Raw genomic sequence first — 17,135 nt, forward strand, 5'->3', positions numbered from 1 at the left:
AACTTTACAGTGGTATGGATTGTGGATTGGATCATTCTGGTCATGATAATAAACCTAAAGAAAAGTGGAAACATACATAGATAGCTTCCTTGATAAGGCAGCAACCTATTTTTCTATGTTTCTATGTTTTCTATGTTTTTTTTTACAAAGTACAATCTGAAACATTGTTATATATCTGAAAGTTAAAGAATCGAAGGAAAGAAACAGGGATCTTGAAGGTGTCCTTCAAGAAAATGACAGAACACATGGTTGGCCTGTGAAATGTTTGGCACTTTTATTTATATCACTCTCATTATGTCCGAAGATGAATCTGTGTATTGCATAAGTGAATATCCAATTTCTAGGCTATGTACCACCTACAGATGAAGTGTGTGTGTGTGTGTGTGTGTGTGTGTGTGTGTCTGAAAATGCAATATTGTTTTTGACTTGATGATGCACAGCACACTACAGATCCTGTCAGAAAAGAACTTGAAGGAAGAATGTAAACCTGTAAAGCTCAGATGGCAAATACTTTGAAATCTGAGAGGAAGAGGCAGCATCTATAAGCAGTTTCATGGTGGAGGCAGGAACCCTGAGGGAGACACACACTACTTATAAGCAGCAGCGAATCATAAAAGCTCTGCACAGGTGATATACAAAGCCAGTCAGCAGCTTCTCTATTAGGTTTTTTTCATAAGTTCTTTGTTCCACGAGGAGAGAGTGAAAGATGACTGTACAATGATTATTAAAGTGCTTAATTTTGTATCCACAAGTTGTTTCTGATTCAATAAGAGATGGCTTTGCCCTATTTATGGGGAATATTTATTTATTAAAATAAATATATATATATTAGAAAAACAGAGTTTATGATACATTGTTTAAACTCAGTCAACCTCAGTTTCTCCAGCAAACTTTGCACATTGTGTCAGAAAATCCTTAGCGTCATCTGACTTGTCACATCATGGTAAACCATCATTATTGCTCTAACAATTTAGAACATCTTCAGTCATCCATCAATAACATAACTGTAAGCAGGTTTTACATATCTTCAGTGATGGCTGAGTGATACTTCAATGTCTAAAATTGAACAGGTAGTCAGTGAGTACAGCGTGTATATGTGTGTGTGAGAGGCAGAGAATATAGTTTCTGTCTGTCATTCTTTAAAGCAACTACATCTTCCTGGAATTGCAAGGCTACCACCTGTATGCTCTGATGCACTTTTGTAGAATTGAATCCAAAGCATTTCAAAGTCCTATTAATTTTCCTATTTGCTTCATTTCTTTCTTAGTTTATTCTTAACAATTAAAGGAAAAAGAAGTGTCAGTTATAACTAGGAGACCAGTTGCAGTTTTTAGAAGGAAGGTGAAAGGAATGGAGATGTCAATCAAACCTGTTGAATTAGCAAGGCTTGCTTCCAGATACATTTGCAGTGGATTAGGAACTGGAAGCTGCTTTACATGAAATCAAATCATTGTCTGATCAAGCCCAATATCTTTAGTATTCATTTCTAGAGAAACAGATCAAGTATAATCTAATAAAATTTTAAGATATCTAATATAGCCCAGAGATTTCATGGAGTTCACTAGTGATCAAATAAGACCCCTTGATGATAATGATAGTGATGATGATGGTTACAGGCGATAGAGATGTTGTTGACTCCTAGTGACCATATATGATTTTTCCCTAACCTGCTCCTTCAGTTTTTCTTACATCACTATTGTAATTGACTCCATCCACCCTGCTGCTGGTTGTCCACCTCTTCTCTTTCCTTCCACCTTTCCCAGCATTAGAGCCTTTTCCAGAGTGCTGGCTCTCTGCATAATGTGTCTGAAGTAGGCTAATATGAACCTGGCTATTTCATCAAGTGAGAAACAAATCTGAGGCGATTTGTTTGAGAGATCCATTCATTTATTTGGCTGTCTGTCCACAGTATTCTCGGGAACCTTTTCCCAACACCAAAGTTCAAAAACGTCCATCTTATAACGCATCATCACCGCAAATCTTTTCCGTTTAGATAGGCAGATAACAGAAAGGGGCAACTAATGTATATGCGTGCCGGGGGGGGGGGGACTTTTTGGGCGACTGGCGACTGGCGTTGATGCAGGCCCAAGTCTCCCGGATGTCACGATCTGGGGTGGTTCTATCTCTGTCCGATGTAGGGGACAGATCAGAAAAGCGGCGGAAGATAAAATGCTGCCATCACGGACGCCTCCCTCCAACCCTCTTTCCTTCCTCCCTGCCTTCTCTACGCTGGACTGCCCTCGGGGGCCCTTGCGCTGTATAGCAGCCCGCGCGCGTGCTTGGCGTGCGTGTTTGTTTCTGTGAAGGGTGCGCGCGGTACACCGCGCGCGCGCGTGTACGAACGCTCTATCCCCGCCCTCCTCGCTCTCTCATCCCCCCCCCTCCGTCAGTGCAGCTGTTGCTGTGCGGGCGGTTATCGGAGGGGGCAGGCTGGCTGACTGGCTGCGGCTCGCCGAGGTCCACCACTCCCTGTCTCCGCTTCCATCCCCTGCTCTCGTCTGCTGCGGAGCTGCTCCTCGTCCCCACGGCCACTACACAGCTGCTTCTCCTCTAACTCGGTCGGTCCGCCTCCCCCCTCCCCCCTGGTTTCCCAACTGCAGCTACCGAGATTACCGCTGCTTCTGTTGCTGCATCGTCACGCACCCATCCCCACCTCCTTCTCCTCTTCCTCCGTCACTGCTGAGAAAGGCAGCGCACCGCATTGCATACAAGGACGAAGGAGAGCGGACCCTACACTCCACCCACCCACCTACCCCCGCCATCACTTCAGACGAGGTAGCTATGTCGCTTCGGGGGGGGGGGGAAGAGATCTGGGGATCGTTTGTCGGGGGTGGCGGTGCGGAGGGGGCGCGTGGGGATTTCGTCTCGACCTGATCCCTTCGGGGGTGGGGGGGGGGAGGAACGGGCGCCGGAGATCAGGGAACGAGGCTTGTGCCAAGGGTTTGTTTCTTGTGCCAAGGGTTTGATGGAGCTGCGGGAAGAGGAGAATTGGCCCGAGGGGCTGGTAGTGGCGGCACTGCGGCGTTAGTAAATAGATGGATTCTCTTCTGCAGGGACGCGAGCAGAGATCCGGGAGCTTGTCCTCCCTTAGCCAGTGCCACCGTGCTGGGGAATTTTCTCTCTACAAAGAAAGTGATTCCACCATCGCAGAGCTGCAAGACGAGGATTGCCTGTCCCGTCCCCTCCATCCCCCCCCCGCCGCGATCATTGAAACTGAAATCTTGTTTTCTAAAGGGTTCCTGACAGAAGTCCTATGAGGATCGGGTGGGCGGGCGGCAGCGAGCCCGCCGGGATGGGTGGCTGATATTAAGCAAGAAATAAAATGACGTGAAATGGCAACTACAAGTAACCTGGAGGGCTCAAATCAGGTTGCTGGTTTTCTAAACGTCGGTGGGTTGCAAAAACAGGCGTGGTCAGTCTTCGCGGGTCTCCCCCTTTCCAACCTCTTTGCTGTCCTCCATCTCTTCGCATCAAGTGCTTTGGAGGAGACTCACTCTCTCCCTCCTTCTGTCTACTCCCCCCACCCCTTCTTATTAATACATCAACAGGTTTCTGTAGATGGAAATGCTCTATTTGAAAAGAGATTAATACTAACCCCCTTAGTACCTTTTGATCATGACGAAAATAATATAGTGACAGCAGTAATAATCATAAACACTGAACAGTCGCCTTCCCAGACCCTCTTCTCATTTAATAATTGGATTTATTTAATTCTACCGTGACATAATATTTGAAGATACTTTCTCCCCCACCTTTTTCATTGTTGGATTCTCCTTTTGGAGTCTGTTTATTATTCTCAGAAGCATGAGGGTGCATCAGGAGGGGAAGAATATGTATGTGGGAATCAGTGGGGCTGGAAATTATTTTACTGTTTTCATGTTATTTTTCTCATCCAACCACCCATCCTCCCTTTCTGTCCAGGGGAAAATGATGCAGCACAATGCAGGAAGCACTGATAACTCTTTGCTTTGCTTTCCAGAATATATTTTGCATGAATTGGTGTCCCTTGCGCTTTATCACAGCCCCACCCTAAGGAAGCCTGTCCAATTTTTCCTCCCTCTTTTCTTGGCCAGCAAGGACTGGCTCAGCAATGTTTTATTATTGGAAACCTCTTCCAACACCCCCTCCCCAATTTGTGCAGATATCTCTATAGGGACCCTTGGAATTTCACTTTCTCCCCCTCCCTCTGTTTCCACCCCCCACCTTGGCAGAGGGGAATAATGGGATTGCGGTCCTGCAGCTCTAATGCAGTTAGGTGGAGTCCAGACTACAGCGGAAACACATTAATCAGATAACTACAAAAGTAGTGTGCATTGGGAGGAGTTCCTTTAGGGATAGTAGGGAGAGATGGTGAGAAATAGTACGACACGTTTCAACTGGACTGGGTGGTTCTCTACCCTGCTAAATCCAAAGCTGAATGAGATATAAAATTAAAGCTGGTTGTCGTGAGTAAAAGTCCACAACAGGAGAAAAGGAGGTGTCTGATTAACTTTGCTCTGTTATTTACTTGTCACAGTGCTGTTTCTTTCTATAGAAAACTTCAAATGGTGGATGGCTTTATGACTTTTAAATGACATTTTCATAAAAATGACCGAAAAGAGTTTTGCTGAACCAGCTAAAAGCCCATCTAGATCCTCATTTTGCTGATCAGATGCCTAAATAACTCACCACAATATAAGGGCAATAGCTTTCTGGCTCATGGACTTTAACAGCTGGCATATTACCTCTGATATCGTCGTAAACTAAGCTTGTTTTAATCATAGTTGGTTGAATAAGTCACAGTTGGGTTATGAAGCTAAATCATAAACCATGGATTACAAACTGCAATGGATGGATTTGTACATATTATGCCAAACCCAAATAAATCATGTTATGACTTAGCACAGGGTGGGAACCCATCCAATATGCAACCATCTTTTGCCTTGTCCAGCATTAATTTTCTACTTGTTGAAAAATTCCAACTTGATGGTCATTATTACATCTTGCATAAATATTTCCATGTGCTTCCTTACATTTTTTTCCAGTTTATTATTTGTAAATAGTTTGTGATGACAGTTGTTTTCAAACCAACAATTATACGTTTTGCATTTTTTACATTTATGTGATACCTTCAAATTAAATAAGGATAAAAACTTATGAAAAAAAATTACACAGTGCATTTCAGCATTTAAAATATATGACTGTTTATCATTGGAGGAATGACTTTGTCTATCATTTTTCATAGCCATTCTGTGGACTAGGGAGAGGAGAAAATTCTATATAACTGAAATAATCATTGAATTTAGCCTTCCAAACTGATGCTTTTCAAATAAGTTAGAAATTAACTCCCAGAATTTCCCGATCCTTATTTAAAATTTCCCTTATAACAGGAGCTAGTGAGTTTGCCCTTTCAGCTCTTCTTCAACTTAACTCTGTTTATACATACATTATCATCAATTCCAGACATTATGATCAATACTGGATGGAAGTTATGGGAACTGAAGTCCAAGTAAAGGACACCAGGTTGGAGAAGGGTATTTTAGATATACTGTAGATGGAAAAAATGCATTCTTAAATTTGATTGTTTGCAATGTACACAAATGAGGACTCCTGTATGTTAGAGGATTAAACGTGCATGTTTTTATTGTGAGATTGTTCAGTATCATAAATAATGCATGCAAAAGACCGTTCAGGAAATGGGAAAAACAAAGAGTAGCTTTTATGATTTTTTTTTTTTAGATATTTGACATAGACTAAAAGACTCAGAGGTAATAATGGCTATCATTGATTGAATACTGTGATCGCTGGAATCAATGTGTCTGAGGAGTTACCTATTTCCTGAAGCAGGAAGAAGTGACTTACCTCCATTATGTCTTTTCCCTGAACTTTGTAACGGCTTTTGGTCACTCCGGTAGATAAAACACTGTGCTGTACTGATTTGTTAACTTGCTCAGTATGGCAGTCCTTTCTTGATATGCAGTGGTTATGGTTTATTAAAAGTTGATACAAAACATCGATTTGCAGTTCTTGTGGTCTTAATTAGTTTTTTGTTAGCATAGTATATCATGTGATCTCATGTGGATGTTGGAAATAAAGGCTACATAGATTTAAAAATGGCTTAGGTTTAGATATGATGTGTGATTTTAATTTAAGGAATGGCTTCAGCATGGCTCTGTCATTGGGTATATCAAGCATTTTGTTTAAGAAACCAAGTGCAAATTCCCACCTGAGAAAAACACTTGTATCTACTGTGATGTCTCAAGGGTGAGAGAGAGCCAAGCATGTGGTGTCAGTAGCAGTTACTAAGGGCTTTCAGTGTTTGCCTTAAGAAAAAAAAGATTGGAGAATTAATAAGTAGAGCAGAACATAGTCACAAAGCTTTTCCTGTGCTTTTCCATTTCAGATGGAGAAACTGCATTTTGGAAGCTTTCTTGTGCTTTAAGCAGAAGAAAAGCTGATTTGAACTAATTTCTGATATATTTATTTCAAACAAATATATAAATGCACACACAAAAGTGCATACACAAGGGAGAGTAAAGAAAGTCAGGATGGTGACTGCCATGGTGCAGTTGAAGCCTCACCCTTTTCTTCCTGTGTTATTAGCTGGCTTAAAGTAGTATGACCTAAGAAACTTATATTATTTAATTGTGCTTAATTGGGTTACATGTATTCACTGGGTTCAACATCAACGGAACAATCAGGAGCCGAGGTCCTAGACTGCAAAAAGGATCTTTGTGATAAAATCTGCAATCTTGGGCACCTTCTTGATGAAATGGCATAATTTTGAGTTGATCACATAATTTTCTATCTTTGGGATCTGAATCTAGTATAATAACTCTGGAGTTCATGTTCAGAGAAATAATTTTTCTAAGTTTGAGGAATGAAGTAATGTCACTTCACACATCTTATCCCAGTCATCTTTACAACTACCCTGTAAAGCAAATCAGCCTTTTTAATGCCTTTCTGCAATGCAGAAAGATTTAACCCGAGTTCCAAGTGCAAGTTTGCTTTCCTATAGGAATGCTATCTGGCACTAGGAGGCTACCTGATTTGTTTCCCCTCCAGACTTCACTGGATCCTACATCACTGGGATTTGCAATGGCAAGTAGACCGTTTTAATTGCCTATAGTGCTACAGGAGAGCACCTTCTGAAGAAATTTAAAATGACAACTACTGAATCAGTGACAGCCTTGTTAACAGCAAGGAAGTTTTGAAGGAGGAACATTGTAATATAGAGCTTGTTGTCATAATCCCTATAATAGACACAGCTTTGCAAATGTCTCTAAACTTTTATGCATTTATTAAAATGTGCAAATTATTTTTGGTAGTAGCTAGAAATGTGTATTTTAAGTTTTTCTTTTTTTTGGTGAATGTATGAAATTAAAATACTGAACTATGTTGGGCAAACCTGCAGACCATATACAATTTTAAAATAGCTTTATTTTATTTCTACCCTGTTTAAATTTAGCATTATGATGAAGATTGGCTACACAATTTTTTGTTCCTTTGGGTGATTAGCATAAAGAAAAGATTTTAAATATAAAAACTAACCTAGTCTCCCACAGAAGAAAACAAATAAACAATTTTGGAAAACAGAAAATTGTGGTCCTATCTACTTTTAGGATACAGACCTAATCATTTCAGTACTTTTTGGTACTTTAAAAAATTGATTTTTAAAAAAAAAATACATTTTAAATACGTTCAAATGTTTTGATGAAATGAATTCAATCAGTGTAGCCTTCAGCCACAAACAAACTACCCTGTGAAAAGGTGCAGCCTCCAATTAGTTAAAATTAATGTTGTGTTCAACAAAAGTCTCCAAATTCATTCATTGCTTGATTGCAACCAGTAAACTGAATGTTCATATAATCTGCAAATGATATTGTGATTTCAGGATCAGGAGGATTAGATAATCATTGGCTGTTTTCTTCTTGGAACCTTATGAGAAAGTCACTTTCCTTTGCAGATTTGTTTGGAAAATCACTTAATGAGGTTATGGAAAATTCAGCGGAAGACCCATGAGTGACACAGCATACATACTTTATCTCATTCTCTTTCCCACAGGCACAGAGAAGAATTAAGATTTACAACACAGACATTCATTCAAATATCTACCCTTCCTTGGGGAACAGCCTTTGCGCTTTTAAGAGGAATAATCTAATGATTCTTTAGAGTTTAAATTCACTATTCTTATTGTAGAAGGATTTGTTTGAAGTGGCAAAATTGTTGGAAAAAACCCCTCAGTTCTAATCAGAAAAAATAATATCAAAATAATCCAGGTTATGCAGATTATATGTGTATTTCAACATCCATACCTGAAACTTGAAGAGGTATATTGAGACTTCAACTTTCAGAATTCCGTAACCATAATTAATATGGATTGCACTAGGATGGGGAAAGTTGATCTACAAAGACTTTTTTCTGCATCTACCATACCATATGCCTACCTATGGAATAGAATTCCTTATAAAAATCATTGATGAAATGTGGGATATTTAATTTATTTGTATTCCCTCTTTATTATTTTTACAAATAACTCAAGGGATGAACATATCCAATATAACTTCTTCCTCTTATTTTCCCTTCAATAACAATCCTCTCAGGTGGGTTGGGCTGAGAGAGTTACTGACCCAAAGTCATCAATGGAAGCGTTTAGAAACTTTAAGATTTTATCAGGATGCAGGATAGGAAACCACTCATTTGCTCCACAGTCCTAAATTCCTTCTTCACTTACTTATTTCTCTGTAACTTTCTGTATTGGCAGAATGTTCTTGAATAACTCTTATTTGCATTCATAGGTCAGGAAATGATGCAGTTTGCCAAAATGAAATTTAAACTGGGTCTGAATGTGATACTTAATCCAGCATATCAAGTAATATTGTGAAAGCCAGAATATTTTTCCCTTGTTATATAATTCCACAGAAGATTTTATGGCAGTCCCAGGTGCTATTAGTTAAATTAGCTGACTTTCCATTTTCAAAGGCAATGGTATAGGCAAAGGCAATCAGAATATGGCTGCATGAAACAGATGAAAGACAATTTTTCCATATCATAGTAAAAGTTTCAAAATCGCTTGAATTGGATTGGAGAATAATAGTTTTGGGATGAAATAGAATTTTTTTTTTGCTCTTAATTTAACCATCTAATTTTATCTATATACATCTACATCCTAATAGAACCTAGCAAGCTGTTTTATGCCATTTTTCTTATTTGATCATCTTTTTAGATGTGTGGGACTATAACACCTTGGTCTGTCTTAACCTCAAGAACTTTAAGATGTGTGGACTTCAACTTCAACTCTGCTGGCTACAAATTGAAGTCCACGGCATCTTAAAATTGCTAAGATTGAGAAATACTGACCTAGATCATGGTTTCAGACAAAGCAAATCTACTCTGATATACAGTAGATTCCCTGGAGACTTGGGCAGAGAACTTCCCATCACTTCTTCCCTGGAGATTCCAGAGATTTAATTAGCAGAAATCTCAAGCAGCCCCACAAAGAATATACCACTAAGCCAAGTTCTCAAAAATGTTTCCGCTTACTTTAGGAGAGCCATATTTGTAGCTTACTCTTTCTTAAAAGTTAATTCAAGAATCCCCAAACTCTGTTTATATCATATTCTTTATATAAACCTGCAAAACATTTGTTTGTGATAGTGAAATTACAGTGTGGATATATAATACAGTGCTTCAATCAGCTACTCTATACTATAAACTGCAGGTTATTCATGAGTGTTCTGTATTTTACAATATGTCTCACAACTCACTGGCATAGCAATTCAGTGAGCTAGATGCACATGAAACTCATTCCACAAGACAGCTCAGTGCAGAACAATATTTCTCAATCAGTTTTCCTTCTCAGAACGTCCTCAGGGCTGCAGGGTGTGATCTGCCAATCTTCATTTCACTTTTGCTGCAAAATAGCCAATGGAAATTTATTTTTAATTTTGAAATGGTAAAATAACAAGGGGCCTACTATATACATTATTTCTCACAAACGACCCCCCCCCTCCCCAAGCCTTACATAATCCATATGTGAGTTTCAAAAATCTTGATGGCCAGTAGATTGTAACAAAAATTTAAAAAAAAATTTTTAAATGTAACAAATATTTAAAATATTTTACTTATTATATTTTATTTGCATCCCTATTGATTTTACATAACCCTAGTAAATTACCTCCAGCCCTTATTACGGGGGGGACGGACGGACGGACTATGACCCTTTTATAACCTGTGAATTTCAACTCCCAGAATTCCTGGGCCATGGCTGCCTTATAAGGTGTTCTATTTACCTAGATCTCAGAAATTAAGTCAGGATTTTAAGTGAAAAATCAAATTTCTAGAGGAACCAAAGTGCAATTGATGTCACTGGGATATATGCATTTAAGTATTTTTAAAGGATTGGAGAATGCCTTAACATGCCCACATGCACTTTTATTTTCAGTCTTATTAAATTTAATAACAGGAACAGAGATCTAAATTTATCAATAAGGTTGTTCAGTGATTTGATTCCAAAAACATGCTTTGGAGCACAAGAGAGAAGAAACAATATCATCCCTTTTTAACTGTTAAAGCATCCATCTCTTTTCCAGGGTTTGCCATATGATTCCAGGAAAATATACTGCTGCCTAACCTAGCATTAGACATGCATGCTACATGCTACAGGCATTCTACATGCATACACAAACTCCAAATCACCTGTTTGTAATTGAATTTGAAGCATTTTCATTTAGATCTGAAATTATGATGTTTGGAAACTATGTGCCAAAGTCATTGTACAGTTTTACATGCAGTCATTAGAAGTTAAATTGGTCAAGGTGGTGAGATTTTTCAGTGGTGCTTCTGGAGTGTGAAATAACCAACCGTACAACAGCAGGTCTTCTAGAAGCTGGAAATGTTTCCTGGTTTCCTGAAAGGCCTACCCCTTAAGGTAAGAATCTGTCTGCTGTAAATCAGGAGCTCAATCTTGAATTGGACAAGAACGACACAATTCCTTTGTGTAAAGCTTGGGGGGGGGGGGAACATGTTGGAAATTGTGGGAGTTCTACTGGTGATGAAGGAAGTGATTCATATTTTGAGTTTTAATTATGAAAAAGTTATTGCTAGCCACCTATAGGCTAGGCAATTACAACTCAGTCTTCCCAAGGGCAAACTAAGGCTGGAGGCATTTTTGAGTCGGGCTTTTAAGTTACACAAAGCTATTGCCCGAATGTTACAATGTACAATCTGGGACCTGGGCAAATCAATATTCTTATGTATTTAAAGAAGACCCATTTGGATTAAAGCAAAGGTTTGTTTAATTCAGTGTTTCTAAACCTGGGCAATTTGAAGATGTATGTACTTCAATTCCGAGAATTCTGATTTATTTCATTGTGACTGACACGAAAATGCCTATGGAAAGTCCTACAAATCAGAAAGCATTTCCTATTATTGTTTCAACAAGGAGTATTTAGAGGAGGGCTGCCTTTATCTTAAGAGGTTATAAATAGCTGTCATGATCAGCAGTTACTAATGCTGCAGAGAGAAAGTGGTTCAATTAGAAGAAAAAAATCCTGAAAGTGATCCAGTCTAAAAATGATCCAGGAAAAATTATTTTGTGAAAGTGGCTTGCTCTCCCCCAGTTTATTTTTTCAACCACTTAACAGATTTTATTGAATATGTATTGAATAAATTACATAAATCAGTAAACCTTATTTTTGATTAGATCTATCTTTATTCACTGCCTGAGAATATGCTACATTGCGCATTTTAAAATATTCAGTTATTTTTTTGTCATTATCTTTGAGTTTGTTGTTATTGTTACAATAGTCTCTGATTTTGTTTTTATTTATGTAAGTTGCCATAGAAATCCTGGAAAATAAAGACTATTTTAAATAGGCAATGCATTATTATGAAATAAAAAAATCCCTAAATCATAATGCTTTGTGTAATACATGAGAATGTATCACCGTGGTTTAATAATGCATATAACCAGAAGAGATGAAGCTTCTTGGATGAGAAGTGAAACTATTTCTTCTTCCTCAAAAAACGAGTCCAGTTGCCTTTTGAAGAAAAAAAAAAACACTTTTGAGAGAACCAGAAGAGAGTAGTTTAGGATTGTCAGAAACCAAAATCAGTGTCCTACATTAACAAGCTTGCTTCAGTCACTGATGTTCCTTAGGGCAATGACTGCACCTGTTTAACATGAAATGCTCATGGAGGAAGAATTCATCTCTTCTGTTTTCTTATCTTCAACTTCAATCTATTATAATGATGGATTCTGGTGAGTAGACAGACAAACATTTATTTAAAATAATTAAAGGCTGTCATTCAGAGTTCCCCAGTTTTAGAAGTCTTTCACAACTTTACTCTTGATGAATTCCTTAAACTCTCTTTTAGGGCAAATTAGATATTTTCTGATATCTTCTAGAAGTTATTTGTAAACCATGGTTTATGGTAGGGCGTGTTCTGTGAATCCGTCCTATTGTAAAATACACAAACCATGGCAAAATCAGAGAGGGCTGCTTTCTGCATTCCCTAGGATCTATTATCTATTTCTTTTCCAAAAAAACAACATCTGTTTTTTTAATCAGTGCACTTGATTTTCCAAACAAAAAGAACGTTGTATTCTTTTCAATGACATAATTTTTTCTGGACATTCATACGGAAAACCAAGTTTATTAAAGATAAGTCAAGATACCCCAAAATACAATTGAAACTACAGTACATTAGAATTTACTCAATTCTTAGTGTTCCAATATTAGTTCCAATGCATTATATTTTATTTTGATATAAAAGAAAGGTATAGTCAGAATGTTTGTCACGGTCTTCTGACTAAAATTTCATGGCATGGTTTATTATGTGATTATCATTGTATGTATGAAGAAATTCATTTATTAAAGCTACAATAGAAAGTGGTTTGACAGCAGTATAAAAATACTTCTGTAAAACTGAGGAAGGAGACACCTTGAGTAAATAGATTTTAGTTAGGTATGAGGGGAAAGAAACTAAACAGAGGACGTGCTTGAGGGAGGCAAGATCCTCAGTGGAGATATTTAATGGATGCAAATTATATCTGAACAATTTCTTTAGAAACCACTGACATTCAGTTACTGTGAAGAACATCCAGATGTGTTTGATGACTAATATTGCTAGTATGTTAAATTCTCATTTAAACTAGCCAATTCCATTAATATAACAAACAAATTGAAGAGCTGTCAGCCATTTATTTTTTTCAAAAGATTACATAATTTAACATATCTAGTTTCTAATAGTTAATTCAAGCTGTAAGGCTAAGCTGCGATCTGGCCACTGTGGTTTGTTATTTGTGGTTTATGGCTTAGTAAATTGTACAGATCTAGTCAATATGATTTATTCCATAACCAGAGTTAAGGAAAACATCTTTGTACAATGTGGGTAGTCGGTCATAAATACAGAGGTTAGAGGCTTCTAAATAAGAATGCTTAGGTTGATTGTAATTAATTCATTTATACATGCAGTACAAACCTGAGATATTAATTTGGAAATTTCCTTAAATGTTTCAAAATGGTATGCAACATCTTAACATTTAGCATAGTTACAATTTTTTTTTAAAAAAAATATATACTTTGGTTTATTTATTTTGCAATAGAGAAGATGAAGAATGCATTGTAGTTTCATAGGCTATTACATTTATAAAACAACAGCATGTTGTTTAGCCTTTACGTGCTGGGATTAAATACCAAATTGAATTTTGTTTCTAGCAAAGTTAACCCTGTAAAGAGGGAGATAGGAACAATAAGAAAATGAATCAATAGTTTGGGTTTTCCTTTTGTGTCTCCCCCACCTCCTTTTTTTTTTTACAAAAATTGGCAGGTGAAACTTTTCACTGTTTAGAAAATTTTAACTTTTTATATGGTTACTGTGTAAACACCTTAAACTGATCTGGCTTTAAATAGCTTTTTCATTACCAATTATAATGCATTGAAGAATAGAGCTATAGTAAGTATTGGGACGCTGTCTCTCAATGGCTAAAATGCTGAGTTTGTTGATCAGAAAGGTTGGCAGATCGGCTATTTGAATCCCTCCCAATATTTGTCCCAGCTTCTGCCAACCTAGCAGTTCGAAAGCAGGTAAAAAATGCAAGTAGAAAAATAGGAACCACCTTTGGTGGGAAGGTAACAACGTTCCATGTGCCTTCAGCATTGAGTCATGCTGGCCACATGACCACAGAGATGTCTTCGGACAGTGCTGGCTCTTCGGCTTTGAAACAGAGATGAGCACTGCCCCCTTGAGTCGGAAACGACTAGCATGTGTGTGCGAGGGGAACTTCTACCTTTACCTTTAAGTATATCTTTAAATTTTATCACCAATAAATAGAATTGTCCCCGCAACCTGTTGCCAATTAAGCAACCCCAACTTTTCTATATTAACTGCCAGAAGTAGAATGGTTGCTTCTGCTGCTAGCAGTAGTAATAGGAGAAGTAGTTTGTTTTAGAGCAATTAAAGTAACAAAATTAATCAAGTGTCAGAAAATCCCTATTGACATAATAAGGAAAGTGAGTTACTGATAATTTCACCCACATCTTCATTGATATAAATTCCACAAATTCCCATTAGCTGTATTTAAGCAGTTCTGTCCTGGTTTATTAATTTGAGACATGCCATGTTATCTGTATATGCCTAAATTCAATTTTTAGCAATAGGAGAAGATTCATGCTGGGTTAGCTTATATGGGCCAGCACAGTATTTTCCACACTTGGCAAGCAGATGTCCCTAAGAAGCCTGTATCTCAATCTTGGCAGCTTGAAGATGTGTGGCTGGGGAATTCTGGGAGTTGAAGTCCACACTGTCAAGATTGAGAAACACTGCCTGGATGTTTGAAATGAAGGCAAAGAGTTATCTATCTTGTCTTCTCTAACCTCTGATGCTAGGAGATCTTTGACAGAAGAAGTAGCACTGGGCGGGTGACATGTTTTGAAGAAAACTCCATATGTCACCTTGAATCCTTCAGGTGAAAGGATGAATACAAATACATTCATTCAATACTGCACATACAAAGAGACACAAGTGGACTGGACACTTACGTGTACTTTGGACCAGCTATTAATGCAGGATGACAAATATAATTCAACAAATGGCTCTTTTTTAGCTGAAAAATATTACATTAATAGTAGACAGATATTGTATGAATTTTACCACTAATGCAGTGCCAAAGAAGCCCTCCCCTTCTTTAATAAGAAAGAGGTTGGCCTTAACAAAGTTAAAAATGTAACTTTTGTTAAGTGTTCAGAAATAAATCACTGATTGAATTCAGTGGTTGAAACCAGGATTTACAAACCAGAGTAGCTGGCACAATAAATTTAAATCAACTTAGATTAACACTTAGTGTGTGAACCCAGTGATTGTTGAACTACCATCTTCATGGAATCTTAAAAATGAACACTTACTGTGGCACCCCCCCTTCTCCCTCCGCCCACTTTTTCTTGACTTCTTTTTTTGCCAATACATAGCTATCTAATTAAAGCATTTGAAGAGGATTGGTTGCGATTCTTGGCAGAAGGAATTCCGAGTAGCTATGTGGAGTGGACAGGAATCAACCCTTCTAATTAAGCACTGCATTTATAGTGCCAGTGGAATGCAGCCTGAGTTTAGGAGGGCTGACTTCTTTGTGCAACAAGAACAGAAGATGACCTTGAAATCTAATGATCACCCTGAGGTTTGAAGGGCGTCTTTTGCCTTTCTTTCTGTAGAAAGCTGTGAGCTTCTTCAGTGAAGGAATCTTTTAATGGAAAATAAGGCTCGTCACTTCATCAGTTGCTTACCTCCAGCCCATCAAATCATTCTCACTGGTTTGGTACTTCTTACCATAACATCTCCACTGACATTGTACCTGTCTCTAGGGCTTGCGGAGGCATTTTATTCCTGGGTGAACACCAAGCACAAGCCCCTCTCCCCAAAACTGGAGAGAGAACAATAAATCCTGATTCTAGGAACGCTAGCCCATCTCCCCAGGTCCATTAAGGCGATCTAATGATAGGTCTTGTTGGCAAGAGTGGCAACAAAATATTTTAATGTCATTTTATGCTTTAATAAAAGCCTCCAGATATGGCATCTGCTCTGTGAAGTATTGACCTTCTCTAGAAAGCCATTCTCCTGTCACCTGTCCACTTCTTTCTCTTCTGCACTCAACATTCATTACCTGTTGAGCATATTCAGATCTAACTGGACTTATTTTTTGATTTGTGACAGGGAATGCCCATGTATTTGTTGTTGCATAATATAATCTTTATTAGGGTTATGCAAAACATTTCATATTATAACCATACAAGCTTAAAAAACAGTTGTGATCAAAATGGAGTGTTCTGATGTTCCAGGAGATGTTCCAGTCAGATTGAAACAACCCTGTTTCAAATTCAAAACAGATATTTCAAACTCAGGGAAGTAGTGTTTGGAGTTTGAAACCCTTCTGGAATGCTACAAAATCTAAACAGTTTTTTTTTTAGAGTTTTTCTTAACTTCAAATATTTGAAATGTTTTGTCCACAAGCAATTGCTAGTAAAATGTGCCTTAATATTTTGATTGAATAGAGCCACTTAAGTAAAACTATTATTCTTTACATCTCAGGAGTTTTTTAGGGGCCATTTTCAAGGGTTTTTTTTTTTTTTTGCCTCGGGGCTTCATATTGTATGTATAGCTAATATGTTAAGAATATACTGTTGAATCATGATTATATTTTCTTTACAAGTAAAAGAGTTTCCAATGCTGCTTCCTTGTGCTCTAATGAAGATTAGAGGGGTATGGGTGGGGCAAATAGAAAGATTTTTCAAAAATTATTTAGGGAGGGAACCTCCTTAAAAATGACTTGACTCTTCTCTCATTTGACTTTTTTGGTGGGTTGGTTCTTTTGACATGAACATCTGCCTCAATTCCAGGGATGCTAAATTTAATTGCCAAAAGATAAGTTGAAAACAAATCTGAGTCTACCATGGCAACCTGTTCCCTGTTATTTTCCCTCTTATGTAGGGAAGTCTCATAACCTCAGCAGTACTGATAAAGAAATGGCTTACTGATATATGCCAGTTCAAAAAACAGCCCATCATTTTTTCTTGCCTTGGCACTAATAATGGGAATTGTTTATTTATTTGATGTGAACTTACTTAATTGCTCTCTTTGTGACCTGTATTCTCAAGGGGAGC

The 17,135-nt window shown here is 37.8% G+C and overlaps 1 protein-coding gene across 1 annotated transcript in view; it reads left to right on the forward strand.

Annotated features, from left to right (window-relative positions):
- Positions 1-2,436: 2,436 nt before the first annotated feature.
- SPTBN1 (spectrin beta, non-erythrocytic 1) overlaps positions 2,437-17,135 on the forward strand; it is a 184,539-nt gene continuing 169,840 nt past the window's right edge. The window contains exon 1 of the mRNA XM_032215418.1: positions 2,437-2,775. The gene's annotated coding sequence lies outside the window, so the exon portion shown is untranslated. The remainder of the gene's footprint in view (positions 2,776-17,135) is intronic.

Source organism: Thamnophis elegans, chromosome 4 (genome assembly GCF_009769535.1).
Source record: "Thamnophis elegans isolate rThaEle1 chromosome 4, rThaEle1.pri, whole genome shotgun sequence".
Taxonomy (NCBI): domain Eukaryota; kingdom Metazoa; phylum Chordata; class Lepidosauria; order Squamata; family Colubridae; genus Thamnophis; species Thamnophis elegans.